General features: G+C 45.6%; 2 non-coding genes across 2 annotated transcripts; both read left to right on the top strand.

Annotated features, from left to right (window-relative positions):
• Nucleotides 1–9739: 9739 nt before the first annotated feature.
• On the top strand, nucleotides 9740–9812 carry TRNAV-CAC (transfer RNA valine (anticodon CAC)). The gene has a single exon. It is a non-coding gene; the product is annotated as a tRNA-Val (tRNA).
• A 4400-nt stretch (nucleotides 9813–14212) lies between these two features.
• Nucleotides 14213–14285, top strand: TRNAV-CAC (transfer RNA valine (anticodon CAC)). Its single transcript has one exon. It is a non-coding gene; the product is annotated as a tRNA-Val (tRNA).
• Nucleotides 14286–15242: the final 957 nt, after the last annotated feature.

Below are 15242 nucleotides of genomic sequence, written 5' to 3'. Positions count from 1 at the left end.
TAGCTGACTAGTAAAACCTGCTGACCATCGCTGTAAGTGTTTAGGAAAACTTGTTTTCTGGACCCAAAGGCAATAGGAATTCGGACTTTGGCTCTCCTGCTTAGTCAGCTGAGTTGGAAAACCTAACGACCATTGGTGTATGTTTTCCTCTGATCTGGTGAGAAAAGTGTGTGGAACAGCTAGAGGTGATATCCATGACTCAGTCTATCTTGCCAGTACAGGCTGTTTTGAGGATGGTATTTGTATCAAGCTAGGCATCTGAAATGGGCTTTCTTCCTTGTTTTCTTCATTACTCAAGAGTATCATTTGCAAGGATGGTAAACTGAACTCAGGTTTTTAAATAACCAGAAACAAATAATAGCTAATACGGTGACCCCAACCTCCGACCCTCCAACCGGAAAAGGCCTATCGTGGTGGGTTTCTGTGGTGTAGTGGTTATCACGTTCGCCTCACACACGAAAGGTCCCCAGTTAGAAGCCGGGCATAAACACTGTGCACACGCTAGTGCTTTTTGCCACAATGTCGCTTTCATCACCCCCTTTCAAGCATTGTACTTTAGCGTAGACTTTCGGTTTGCAAGGCACAAAAAATCTGCAAGAATGGGTTTCTGTAGTGTAGTGGTTATCACGTTCGCCTAACACGCGAAAGGTCCCCGGTTCGAAACCGGGCAGAAACACTGTGCACACGCTAGTGCTTTTTGCTACAATATCGCTTTCAGCAACCCTTTTCAAGCATTCTACTTTAGAGTAGACTTTCCACTTGCAAGGCCCAACAAAGCAGCATGAATAGGTTTCTGTAGTGTAGTGGTTATCACGTTTGCCTCACATGCGAAAGGTCCCCGGTTCGAAACCGGGCAGAAACAGTGCTTACCTTTAACTTTTTCACAGTCAGGCACACTCAAAGCTCTTGCCACACCATGCCCCTCTTGCAGCCGTAAGTGAAATCTGCCAATATAAAGCACAGTTTAGGTGCAACACCTTCACTGGGAGCTCTTTTTCTTCACTGTTTATAAGTCGACCAGGAGAAATTGAAGACCCTTGCCTGAAGATGTTAGGTGAGCTGGTTTGCTGGTCCTACACAGGCAAAGTTTTGCTGCAGTGCCTATAGTGCAGACTCTGTAATAGCTGACTAGTAAAACCTGCTGACCATCGCTGTAAGTGTTTAGGAAAACTTGTTTTCTGGACCCAAAGGCAATAGGAATTCGGACTTTGGCTCTCCTGCTTAGTCAGCTGAGTTGGAAAACCTAACGACCATTGGTGTATGTTTTCCTCTGATCTGGTGAGAAAAGTGTGTGGAACAGCTAGAGGTGATATCCATGACTCAGTCTATCTTGCCAGTACAGGCTGTTTTGAGGATGGTATTTGTATCAAGCTAGGCATCTGAAATGGGCTTTCTTCCTTGTTTTCTTCATTACTCAAGAGTATCATTTGCAAGGATGGTAAACTGAACTCAGGTTTTTAAATAACCAGAAACAAATAATAGCTAATACGGTGACCCCAACCTCCGACCCTCCAACCGGAAAAGGCCTATCGTGGTGGGTTTCTGTGGTGTAGTGGTTATCACGTTCGCCTCACACACGAAAGGTCCCCAGTTAGAAACCGGGCATAAACACTGTGCACACGCTAGTGCTTTTTGCCACAATGTCGCTTTCATCACCCCCTTTCAAGCATTGTACTTTAGCGTAGACTTTCGGTTTGCAAGGCACAAAAAATCTGCAAGAATGGGTTTCTGTAGTGTAGTGGTTATCACGTTCGCCTAACACGCGAAAGGTCCCTGGTTCGAAACCGGGCAGAAACACTGTGCACACGCTAGTGCTTTTTGCTACAATATCGCTTTCAGCAACCCTTTTCAAGCATTCTACTTTAGAGTAGACTTTCCACTTGCAAGGCCCAACAAAGCAGCATGAATAGGTTTCTGTAGTGTAGTGGTTATCACGTTTGCCTCACACGCGAAAGGTCCCCGGTTCGAAACCGGGCAGAAACAGTGCTTACCTTTAACTTTTTCACAGTCGGGCACACTCAAAGCTCTTGCCACACCATGCCCCTCTTGCAGCCGTAAGTGAAATCTGCCAATATAAAGCACAGTTTAGGTGCAACACCTTCACTGGGAGCTCTTTTTCTTCACTGTTTATAAGTCGACCAGGAGAAATTGAAGACCCTTGCCTGAAGATGTTAGGTGAGCTGGTTTGCTGGTCCTACACAGGCAAAGTTTTGCTGCAGTGCCTATAGTGCAGACTCTGTAATAGCTGACTAGTAAAACCTGCTGACCATCGCTGTAAGTGTTTAGGAAAACTTGTTTTCTGGACCCAAAGGCAATAGGAATTCGGACTTTGGCTCTCCTGCTTAGTCAGCTGAGTTGGAAAACCTAACGACCATTGGTGTATGTTTTCCTCTGATCTGGTGAGAAAAGTGTGTGGAACAGCTAGAGGTGATATCCATGACTCAGTCTATCTTGCCAGTACTGGCTGTTTTGAGGATGGTATTTGTATCAAGCTAGGCATCTGAAATGGGCTTTCTTCCTTGTTTTCTTCATTACTCAAGAGTATCATTTGCAAGGATGGTAAACTGAACTCAGGTTTTTAAATAACCAGAAACAAATAATAGCTAATACGGTGACCCCAACCTCCGACCCTCCAACCGGAAAAGGCCTATCGTGGTGGGTTTCTGTGGTGTAGTGGTTATCACGTTCGCCTCACACACGAAAGGTCCCCAGTTAGAAACCGGGCATAAACACTGTGCACACGCTAGTGCTTTTTGCCACAATGTCGCTTTCATCACCCCCTTTCAAGCATTGTACTTTAGCGTAGACTTTCGGTTTGCAAGGCACAAAAAATCTGCAAGAATGGGTTTCTGTAGTGTAGTGGTTATCACGTTCGCCTAACACGCGAAAGGTCCCCGGTTCGAAACCGGGCAGAAACACTGTGCACACGCTAGTGCTTTTTGCTACAATATCGCTTTCAGCAACCCTTTTCAAGCATTCTACTTTAGAGTAGACTTTCCACTTGCAAGGCCCAACAAAGCAGCATGAATAGGTTTCTGTAGTGTAGTGGTTATCACGTTTGCCTCACACGCGAAAGGTCCCCGGTTCGAAACCGGGCAGAAACAGTGCTTACCTTTAACTTTTTCACAGTCAGGCACACTCAAAGCTCTTGCCACACCATGCCCCTCTTGCAGCCGTAAGTGAAATCTGCCAATATAAAGCACAGTTTAGGTGCAACACCTTCACTGGGAGCTCTTTTTCTTCACTGTTTATAAGTCGACCAGGAGAAATTGAAGACCCTTGCCTGAAGATGTTAGGTGAGCTGGTTTGCTGGTCCTACACACGCAAAGTTTTGCTGCAGTGCCTATAGTGCAGACTCTGTAATAGCTGACTAGTAAAACCTGCTGACCATCGCTGTAAGTGTTTAGGAAAACTTGTTTTCTGGACCCAAAGGCAATAGGAATGCGGACTTTGGCTCTCCTGCTTAGTCAGCTGAGTTGGAAAACCTAACGACCATTGGTGTATGTTTTCCTCTGATCTGGTGAGAAAAGTGTGTGGAACAGCTAGAGGTGATATCCATGACTCAGTCTATCTTGCCAGTACTGGCTGTTTTGAGGATGGTATTTGTATCAAGCTAGGCATCTGAAATGGGCTTTCTTCCTTGTTTTCTTCATTACTCAAGAGTATCATTTGCAAGGATGGTAAACTGAACTCAGGTTTTTAAATAACCAGAAACAAATAATAGCTAATACGGTGACCCCAACCTCCGACCCTCCAACCGGAAAAGGCCTATCGTGGTGGGTTTCTGTGGTGTAGTGGTTATCACGTTCGCCTCACACACGAAAGGTCCCCAGTTAGAAACCGGGCATAAACACTGTGCACACGCTAGTGCTTTTTGCCACAATGTCGCTTTCATCACCCCCTTTCAAGCATTGTACTTTAGCGTAGACTTTCGGTTTGCAAGGCACAAAAAATCTGCAAGAATGGGTTTCTGTAGTGTAGTGGTTATCACGTTCGCCTAACTTGCGAAAGGTCCCCGGTTCGAAACCGGGCAGAAACACTGTGCACACGCTAGTGCTTTTTGCTACAATATCGCTTTCAGCAACCCTTTTCAAGCATTCTACTTTAGAGTAGACTTTCCACTTGCAAGGCCCAACAAAGCAGCATGAATAGGTTTCTGTAGTGTAGTGGTTATCACGTTTGCCTCACACGCGAAAGGTCCCCGGTTCGAAACCGGGCAGAAACAGTGCTTACCTTTAACTTTTTCACAGTCAGGCACACTCAAAGCTCTTGCCACACCATGCCCCTCTTGCAGCCGTAAGTGAAATCTGCCAATATAAAGCACAGTTTAGGTGCAACACCTTCACTGGGAGCTCTTTTTCTTCACTGTTTATAAGTCGACCAGGAGAAATTGAAGACCCTTGCCTGAAGATGTTAGGTGAGCTGGTTTGCTGGTCCTACACAGGCAAAGTTTTGCTGCATTGCCTATAGTGCAGACTCTGTAATAGCTGACTAGTAAAACCTGCTGACCATCGCTGTAAGTGTTTAGGAAAACTTGTTTTCTGGACCCAAAGGCAATAGGAATGCGGACTTTGGCTCTCCTGCTTAGTCAGCTGAGTTGGAAAACCTAACGACCATTGGTGTATGTTTTCCTCTGATCTGGTGAGAAAAGTGTGTGGAACAGCTAGAGGTGATATCCATGACTCAGTCTATCTTGCCAGTACTGGCTGTTTTGAGGATGGTATTTGTATCAAGCTAGGCATCTGAAATGGGCTTTCTTCCTTGTTTTCTTCATTACTCAAGAGTATCATTTGCAAGGATGGTAAACTGAACTCAGGTTTTTAAATAACCAGAAACAAATAATAGCTAATACGGTGACCCCAACCTCCGACCCTCCAACCGGAAAAGGCCTATCGTGGTGGGTTTCTGTGGTGTAGTGGTTATCACGTTCGCCTCACACACGAAAGGTCCCCAGTTAGAAACCGGGCATAAACACTGTGCACACGCTAGTGCTTTTTGCCACAATGTCGCTTTCATCACCCCCTTTCAAGCATTGTACTTTAGCGTAGACTTTCGGTTTGCAAGGCACAAAAAATCTGCAAGAATGGGTTTCTGTAGTGTAGTGGTTATCACGTTCGCCTAACACGCGAAAGGTCCCCGGTTCGAAACCGGGCAGAAACACTGTGCACACGCTAGTGCTTTTTGCTACAATATCGCTTTCAGCAACCCTTTTCAAGCATTCTACTTTAGAGTAGACTTTCCACTTGCAAGGCCCAACAAAGCAGCATGAATAGGTTTCTGTAGTGTAGTGGTTATCACGTTTGCCTCACACGCGAAAGGTCCCCGGTTCGAAACCGGGCAGAAACAGTGCTTACCTTTAACTTTTTCACAGTCAGGCACACTCAAAGCTCTTGCCACACCATGCCCCTCTTGCAGCCGTAAGTGAAATCTGCCAATATAAAGCACAGTTTAGGTGCAACACCTTCACTGGGAGCTCTTTTTCTTCACTGTTTATAAGTCGACCAGGAGAAATTGAAGACCCTTGCCTGAAGATGTTAGGTGAGCTGGTTTGCTGGTCCTACACAGGCAAAGTTTTGCTGCAGTGCCTATAGTGCAGACTCTGTAATAGCTGACTAGTAAAACCTGCTGACCATCGCTGTAAGTGTTTAGGAAAACTTGTTTTCTGGACCCAAAGGCAATAGGAATTCGGACTTTGGCTCTCCTGCTTAGTCAGCTGAGTTGGAACGACCATTGGTGTATGTTTTCCTCTGATCTGGTGAGAAAAGTGTGTGGAACAGCTAGAGGTGATATCCATGACTCAGTCTATCTTGCCAGTACTGGCTGTTTTGAGGATGGTATTTGTATCAAGCTAGGCATCTGAAATGGGCTTTCTTCCTTGTTTTCTTCATTACTCAAGAGTATCATTTGCAAGGATGGTAAACTGAACTCAGGTTTTTAAATAACCAGAAACAAATAATAGCTAATACGGTGACCCCAACCTCCGACCCTCCAACCGGAAAAGGCCTATCGTGGTGGGTTTCTGTGGTGTAGTGGTTATCACGTTCGCCTCACACACGAAAGGTCCCCAGTTAGAAACCGGGCATAAACACTGTGCACACGCTAGTGCTTTTTGCCACAATGTCGCTTTCATCACCCCCTTTCAAGCATTGTACTTTAGCGTAGACTTTCGGTTTGCAAGGCACAAAAAATCTGCAAGAATGGGTTTCTGTAGTGTAGTGGTTATCACGTTCGCCTAACACGCGAAAGGTCCCCGGTTCGAAACCGGGCAGAAACACTGTGCACACGCTAGTGCTTTTTGCTACAATATCGCTTTCAGCAACCCTTTTCAAGCATTCTACTTTAGAGTAGACTTTCCACTTGCAAGGCCCAACAAAGCAGCATGAATAGGTTTCTGTAGTGTAGTGGTTATCACGTTTGCCTCACACGCGAAAGGTCCCCGGTTCGAAACCGGGCAGAAACAGTGCTTACCTTTAACTTTTTCACAGTCAGGCACACTCAAAGCTCTTGCCACACCATGCCCCTCTTGCAGCCGTAAGTGAAATCTGCCAATATAAAGCACAGTTTAGGTGCAACACCTTCACTGGGAGCTCTTTTTCTTCACTGTTTATAAGTCGACCAGGAGAAATTGAAGACCCTTGCCTGAAGATGTTAGGTGAGCTGGTTTGCTGGTCCTACACAGGCAAAGTTTTGCTGCAGTGCCTATAGTGCAGACTCTGTAATAGCTGACTAGTAAAACCTGCTGACCATCGCTGTAAGTGTTTAGGAAAACTTGTTTTCTGGACCCAAAGGCAATAGGAATGCGGACTTTGGCTCTCCTGCTTAGTCAGCTGAGTTGGAAAACCTAACGACCATTGGTGTATGTTTTCCTCTGATCTGGTGAGAAAAGTGTGTGGAACAGCTAGAGGTGATATCCATGACTCAGTCTATCTTGCCAGTACTGGCTGTTTTGAGGATGGTATTTGTATCAAGCTAGGCATCTGAAATGGGCTTTCTTCCTTGTTTTCTTCATTACTCAAGAGTATCATTTGCAAGGATGGTAAACTGAACTCAGGTTTTTAAATAACCAGAAACAAATAATAGCTAATACGGTGACCCCAACCTCCGACCCTCCAACCGGAAAAGGCCTATCGTGGTGGGTTTCTGTGGTGTAGTGGTTATCACGTTCGCCTCACACACAAAAGGTCCCCAGTTAGAAACCGGGCATAAACACTGTGCACACGCTAGTGCTTTTTGCCACAATGTCGCTTTCATCACCCCCTTTCAAGCATTGTACTTTAGCGTAGACTTTCGGTTTGCAAGGCACAAAAAATCTGCAAGAATGGGTTTCTGTAGTGTAGTGGTTATCACGTTCGCCTAACACGCGAAAGGTCCCCGGTTCGAAACCGGGCAGAAACACAGTGCACACGCTAGTGCTTTTTGCTACAATATCGCTTTCAGCAACCCTTTTCAAGCATTCTACTTTAGAGTAGACTTTCCACTTGCAAGGCCCAACAAAGCAGCATGAATAGGTTTCTGTAGTGTAGTGGTTATCACGTTTGCTTCACACGCAAAAGGTCCCCGGTTCGAAACAGTGCTTACCTTTAACTTTTTCACAGTCAGGCACACTCAAAGCTCTTGCCACACCATGCCCCTCTTGCAGCCGTAAGTGAAATCTGCCAATATAAAGCACAGTTTAGGTGCAACACCTTCACTGGGAGCTCTTTTTCTTCACTGTTTATAAGTCGACCAGGAGAAATTGAAGACCCTTGCCTGAAGATGTTAGGTGAGCTGGTTTGCTGGTCCTACACAGGCAAAGTTTTGCTGCAGTGCCTATAGTGCAGACTCTGTAATAGCTGACTAGTAAAACCTGCTGACCATCGCTGTAAGTGTTTAGGAAAACTTGTTTTCTGGACCCAAAGGCAATAGGAATTCGGACTTTGGCTCTCCTGCTTAGTCAGCTGAGTTGGAAAACCTAACGACCATTGGTGTATGTTTTCCTCTGATCTGGTGAGAAAAGTGTGTGGAACAGCTAGAGGTGATATCCATGACTCAGTCTATCTTGCCAGTACTGGCTGTTTTGAGGATGGTATTTGTATCAAGCTAGGCATCTGAAATGGGCTTTCTTCCTTGTTTTCTTCATTACTCAAGAGTATCATTTGCAAGGATGGTAAACTGAACTCAGGTTTTTAAATAACCAGAAACAAATAATAGCTAATACGGTGACCCCAACCTCCGACCCTCCAACCGGAAAAGGCCTATCGTGGTGGGTTTCTGTGGTGTAGTGGTTACCACGTTCGCCTCACACACGAAAGGTCCCCAGTTAGAAACCGGGCATAAACACTGTGCACACGCTAGTGCTTTTTGCCACAATGTCGCTTTCATCACCCCCTTTCAAGCATTGTACTTTAGCGTAGACTTTCGGTTTGCAAGGCACAAATAATCTGCAAGAATGGGTTTCTGTAGTGTAGTGGTTATCACGTTCGCCTAACACGCGAAAGGTCCCCGGTTCGAAACCGGGCAGAAACACTGTGCACGCGCTAGTGCTTTTTGCTACAATATCGCTTTCAGCAACCCTTTTCAAGCATTCTACTTTAGAGTAGACTTTCCACTTGCAAGGCCCAACAAAGCAGCATGAATAGGTTTCTGTAGTGTAGTGGTTATCACGTTTGCCTCACACGCGAAAGGTCCCCGGTTCGAAACCGGGCAGAAACAGTGCTTACCTTTAACTTTTTCACAGTCAGGCACACTCAAAGCTCTTGCCACACCATGCCCCTCTTGCAGCCGTAAGTGAAATCTGCCAATATAAAGCACAGTTTAGGTGCAACACCTTCACTGGGAGCTCTTTTTCTTCACTGTTTATAAGTCGACCAGGAGAAATTGAAGACCCTTGCCTGAAGATGTTAGGTGAGCTGGTTTGCTGGTCCTACACAGGCAAAGTTTTGCTGCAGTGCCTATAGTGCAGACTCTGTAATAGCTGACTAGTAAAACCTGCTGACCATCGCTGTAAGTGTTTAGGAAAACTTGTTTTCTGGACCCAAAGGCAATAGGAATTCGGACTTTGGCTCTCCTGCTTAGTCAGCTGAGTTGGAAAACCTAACGACCATTGGTGTATGTTTTCCTCTGATCTGGTGAGAAAAGTGTGTGGAACAGCTAGAGGTGATATCCATGACTCAGTCTATCTTGCCAGTACTGGCTGTTTTGAGGATGGTATTTGTATCAAGCTAGGCATCTGAAATGGGCTTTCTTCCTTGTTTTCTTCATTACTCAAGAGTATCATTTGCAAGGATGGTAAACTGAACTCAGGTTTTTAAATAACCAGAAACAAATAATAGCTAATACGGTGACCCCAACCTCCGACCCTCCAACCGGAAAAGGCCTATCGTGGTGGGTTTCTGTGGTGTAGTGGTTACCACGTTCGCCTCACACACGAAAGGTCCCCAGTTAGAAACCGGGCATAAACACTGTGCACACGCTAGTGCTTTTTGCCACAATGTCGCTTTCATCACCCCCTTTCAAGCATTGTACTTTAGCGTAGACTTTCGGTTTGCAAGGCACAAATAATCTGCAAGAATGGGTTTCTGTAGTGTAGTGGTTATCACGTTCGCCTAACACGCGAAAGGTCCCCGGTTCGAAACCGGGCAGAAACACTGTGCACGCGCTAGTGCTTTTTGCTACAATATCGCTTTCAGCAACCCTTTTCAAGCATTCTACTTTAGAGTAGACTTTCCACTTGCAAGGCCCAACAAAGCAGCATGAATAGGTTTCTGTAGTGTAGTGGTTATCACGTTCGCCTCACACGCGAAAGGTCCCCGGTTCGAAACCGGGCAGAAACAGTGCTTACCTTTAACTTTTTCACAGTCAGGCACACTCAAAGCTCTTGCCACACCATGCCCCTCTTGCAGCCGTAAGTGAAATCTGCCAATATAAAGCACAGTTTAGGTGCAACACCTTCACTGGGAGCTCTTTTTCTTCACTGTTTATAAGTCGACCAGGAGAAATTGAAGACCCTTGCCTGAAGATGTTAGGTGAGCTGGTTTGCTGGTCCTACACAGGCAAAGTTTTGCTGCAGTGCCTATAGTGCAGACTCTGTAATAGCTGACTAGTAAAACCTGCTGACCATCGCTGTAAGTGTTTAGGAAAACTTGTTTTCTGGACCCAAAGGCAATAGGAATGCGGACTTTGGCTCTCCTGCTTAGTCAGCTGAGTTGGAAAACCTAACGACCATTGGTGTATGTTTTCCTCTGATCTGGTGAGAAAAGTGTGTGGAACAGCTAGAGGTGATATCCATGACTCAGTCTATCTTGCCAGTACTGGCTGTTTTGAGGATGGTATTTGTATCAAGCTAGGCATCTGAAATGGGCTTTCTTCCTTGTTTTCTTCATTACTCAAGAGTATCATTTGCAAGGATGGTAAACTGAACTCAGGTTTTTAAATAACCAGAAACAAATAATAGCTAATACGGTGACCCCAACCTCCGACCCTCCAACCGGAAAAGGCCTATCGTGGTGGGTTTCTGTGGTGTAGTGGTTATCACGTTCGCCTCACACACGAAAGGTCCCCAGTTAGAAACCGGGCATAAACACTGTGCACACGCTAGTGCTTTTTGCCACAATGTCGCTTTCATCACCCCCTTTCAAGCATTGTACTTTAGCGTAGACTTTCGGTTTGCAAGGCACAAAAAATCTGCAAGAATGGGTTTCTGTAGTGTAGTGGTTATCACGTTCGCCTAACTTGCGAAAGGTCCCCGGTTCGAAACCGGGCAGAAACACTGTGCACACGCTAGTGCTTTTTGCTACAATATCGCTTTCAGCAACCCTTTTCAAGCATTCTACTTTAGAGTAGACTTTCCACTTGCAAGGCCCAACAAAGCAGCATGAATAGGTTTCTGTAGTGTAGTGGTTATCACGTTTGCCTCACACGCGAAAGGTCCCCGGTTCGAAACCGGGCAGAAACAGTGCTTACCTTTAACTTTTTCACAGTCAGGCACACTCAAAGCTCTTGCCACACCATGCCCCTCTTGCAGCCGTAAGTGAAATCTGCCAATATAAAGCACAGTTTAGGTGCAACACCTTCACTGGGAGCTCTTTTTCTTCACTGTTTATAAGTCGACCAGGAGAAATTGAAGACCCTTGCCTGAAGATGTTAGGTGAGCTGGTTTGCTGGTCCTACACAGGCAAAGTTTTGCTGCAGTGCCTATAGTGCAGACTCTGTAATAGCTGACTAGTAAAACCTGCTGACCATCGCTGTAAGTGTTTAGGAAAACTTGTTTTCTGGACCCAAAGGCAATAGGAATGCGGACTTTGGCTCTCCTGCTTAGTCAGCTGAGTTGGAAAACCTAACGACCATTGGTGTATGTTTTCCTCTGATCTGGTGAGAAAAGTGTGTGGAACAGCTAGAGGTGATATCCATGACTCAGTCTATCTTGCCAGTACTGGCTGTTTTGAGGATGGTATTTGTATCAAGCTAGGCATCTGAAATGGGCTTTCTTCCTTGTTTTCTTCATTACTCAAGAGTATCATTTGCAAGGATGGTAAACTGAACTCAGGTTTTTAAATAACCAGAAACAAATAATAGCTAATACGGTGACCCCAACCTCCGACCCTCCAACCGGAAAAGGCCTATCGTGGTGGGTTTCTGTGGTGTAGTGGTTATCACGTTCGCCTCACACACGAAAGGTCCCCAGTTAGAAACCGGGCATAAACACTGTGCACACGCTAGTGCTTTTTGCCACAATGTCGCTTTCATCACCCCCTTTCAAGCATTGTACTTTAGCGTAGACTTTCGGTTTGCAAGGCACAAAAAATCTGCAAGAATGGGTTTCTGTAGTGTAGTGGTTATCACGTTCGCCTAACACGCGAAAGGTCCCCGGTTCGAAACCGGGCAGAAACACTGTGCACACGCTAGTGCTTTTTGCTACAATATCGCTTTCAGCAACCCTTTTCAAGCATTCTACTTTAGAGTAGACTTTCCACTTGCAAGGCCCAACAAAGCAGCATGAATAGGTTTCTGTAGTGTAGTGGTTATCACGTTTGCTTCACACGCAAAAGGTCCCCGGTTCGAAACAGTGCTTACCTTTAACTTTTTCACAGTCAGGCACACTCAAAGCTCTTGCCACACCATGCCCCTCTTGCAGCCGTAAGTGAAATCTGCCAATATAAAGCACAGTTTAGGTGCAACACCTTCACTGGGAGCTCTTTTTCTTCACTGTTTATAAGTCGACCAGGAGAAATTGAAGACCCTTGCCTGAAGATGTTAGGTGAGCTGGTTTGCTGGTCCTACACAGGCAAAGTTTTGCTGCAGTGCCTATAGTGCAGACTCTGTAATAGCTGACTAGTAAAACCTGCTGACCATCGCTGTAAGTGTTTAGGAAAACTTGTTTTCTGGACCCAAAGGCAATAGGAATTCGGACTTTGGCTCTCCTGCTTAGTCAGCTGAGTTGGAAAACCTAACGACCATTGGTGTATGTTTTCCTCTGATCTGGTGAGAAAAGTGTGTGGAACAGCTAGAGGTGATATCCATGACTCAGTCTATCTTGCCAGTACTGGCTGTTTTGAGGATGGTATTTGTATCAAGCTAGGCATCTGAAATGGGCTTTCTTCCTTGTTTTCTTCATTACTCAAGAGTATCATTTGCAAGGATGGTAAACTGAACTCAGGTTTTTAAATAACCAGAAACAAATAATAGCTAATACGGTGACCCCAACCTCCGACCCTCCAACCGGAAAAGGCCTATCGTGGTGGGTTTCTGTGGTGTAGTGGTTACCACGTTCGCCTCACACACGAAAGGTCCCCAGTTAGAAACCGGGCATAAACACTGTGCACACGCTAGTGCTTTTTGCCACAATGTCGCTTTCATCACCCCCTTTCAAGCATTGTACTTTAGCGTAGACTTTCGGTTTGCAAGGCACAAATAATCTGCAAGAATGGGTTTCTGTAGTGTAGTGGTTATCACGTTCGCCTAACACGCGAAAGGTCCCCGGTTCGAAACCGGGCAGAAACACTGTGCACGCGCTAGTGCTTTTTGCTACAATATCGCTTTCAGCAACCCTTTTCAAGCATTCTACTTTAGAGTAGACTTTCCACTTGCAAGGCCCAACAAAGCAGCATGAATAGGTTTCTGTAGTGTAGTGGTTATCACGTTTGCCTCACACGCGAAAGGTCCCCGGTTCGAAACCGGGCAGAAACAGTGCTTACCTTTAACTTTTTCACAGTCAGGCACACTCAAAGCTCTTGCCACACCATGCCCCTCTTGCAGCCGTAAGTGAAATCTGCCAATATAAAGCACAGTTTAGGTGCAACACCTTCACTGGGAGCTCTTTTTCTTCACTGTTTATAAGTCGACCAGGAGAAATTGAAGACCCTTGCCTGAAGATGTTAGGTGAGCTGGTTTGCTGGTCCTACACAGGCAAAGTTTTGCTGCAGTGCCTATAGTGCAGACTCTGTAATAGCTGACTAGTAAAACCTGCTGACCATCGCTGTAAGTGTTTAGGAAAACTTGTTTTCTGGACCCAAAGGCAATAGGAATTCGGACTTTGGCTCTCCTGCTTAGTCAGCTGAGTTGGAAAACCTAACGACCATTGGTGTATGTTTTCCTCTGATCTGGTGAGAAAAGTGTGTGGAACAGCTAGAGGTGATATCCATGACTCAGTCTATCTTGCCAGTACTGGCTGTTTTGAGGATGGTATTTGTATCAAGCTAGGCATCTGAAATGGGCTTTCTTCCTTGTTTTCTTCATTACTCAAGAGTATCATTTGCAAGGATGGTAAACTGAACTCAGGTTTTTAAATAACCAGAAACAAATAATAGCTAATACGGTGACCCCAACCTCCGACCCTCCAACCGGAAAAGGCCTATCGTGGTGGGTTTCTGTGGTGTAGTGGTTACCACGTTCGCCTCACACACGAAAGGTCCCCAGTTAGAAACCGGGCATAAACACTGTGCACACGCTAGTGCTTTTTGCCACAATGTCGCTTTCATCACCCCCTTTCAAGCATTGTACTTTAGCGTAGACTTTCGGTTTGCAAGGCACAAATAATCTGCAAGAATGGGTTTCTGTAGTGTAGTGGTTATCACGTTCGCCTAACACGCGAAAGGTCCCCGGTTCGAAACCGGGCAGAAACACTGTGCACGCGCTAGTGCTTTTTGCTACAATATCGCTTTCAGCAACCCTTTTCAAGCATTCTACTTTAGAGTAGACTTTCCACTTGCAAGGCCCAACAAAGCAGCATGAATAGGTTTCTGTAGTGTAGTGGTTATCACGTTCGCCTCACACGCGAAAGGTCCCCGGTTCGAAACCGGGCAGAAACAGTGCTTACCTTTAACTTTTTCACAGTCAGGCACACTCAAAGCTCTTGCCACACCATGCCCCTCTTGCAGCCGTAAGTGAAATCTGCCAATATAAAGCACAGTTTAGGTGCAACACCTTCACTGGGAGCTCTTTTTCTTCACTGTTTATAAGTCGACCAGGAGAAATTGAAGACCCTTGCCTGAAGATGTTAGGTGAGCTGGTTTGCTGGTCCTACACAGGCAAAGTTTTGCTGCAGTGCCTATAGTGCAGACTCTGTAATAGCTGACTAGTAAAACCTGCTGACCATCGCTGTAAGTGTTTAGGAAAACTTGTTTTCTGGACCCAAAGGCAATAGGAATGCGGACTTTGGCTCTCCTGCTTAGTCAGCTGAGTTGGAAAACCTAACGACCATTGGTGTATGTTTTCCTCTGATCTGGTGAGAAAAGTGTGTGGAACAGCTAGAGGTGATATCCATGACTCAGTCTATCTTGCCAGTACTGGCTGTTTTGAGGATGGTATTTGTATCAAGCTAGGCATCTGAAATGGGCTTTCTTCCTTGTTTTCTTCATTACTCAAGAGTATCATTTGCAAGGATGGTAAACTGAACTCAGGTTTTTAAATAACCAGAAACAAATAATAGCTAATACGGTGACCCCAACCTCCGACCCTCCAACCGGAAAAGGCCTATCGTGGTGGGTTTCTGTGGTGTAGTGGTTATCACGTTCGCCTCACACACGAAAGGTCCCCAGTTAGAAACCGGGCATAAACACTGTGCACACGCTAGTGCTTTTTGCCACAATGTCGCTTTCATCACCCCCTTTCAAGCATTGTACTTTAGCGTAGACTTTCGGTTTGCAAGGCACAAAAAATCTGCAAGAATGGGTTTCTGTAGTGTAGTGGTTATCACGTTCGCCTAACTTGCGAAAGGTCCCCGGTTCGAAACCGGGCAGAAACACTGTGCACACGCTAGTGCTTTT

The sequence above is a fragment of the Aquarana catesbeiana genome, linkage group LG03, assembly GCF_042186555.1.
Source record: "Aquarana catesbeiana isolate 2022-GZ linkage group LG03, ASM4218655v1, whole genome shotgun sequence".
Lineage (NCBI taxonomy): Eukaryota > Metazoa > Chordata > Amphibia > Anura > Ranidae > Aquarana > Aquarana catesbeiana.
The sequence above is the reverse complement of the archived record's forward strand: the minus strand, read 5'-3'. Positions and strand labels throughout refer to the sequence as shown.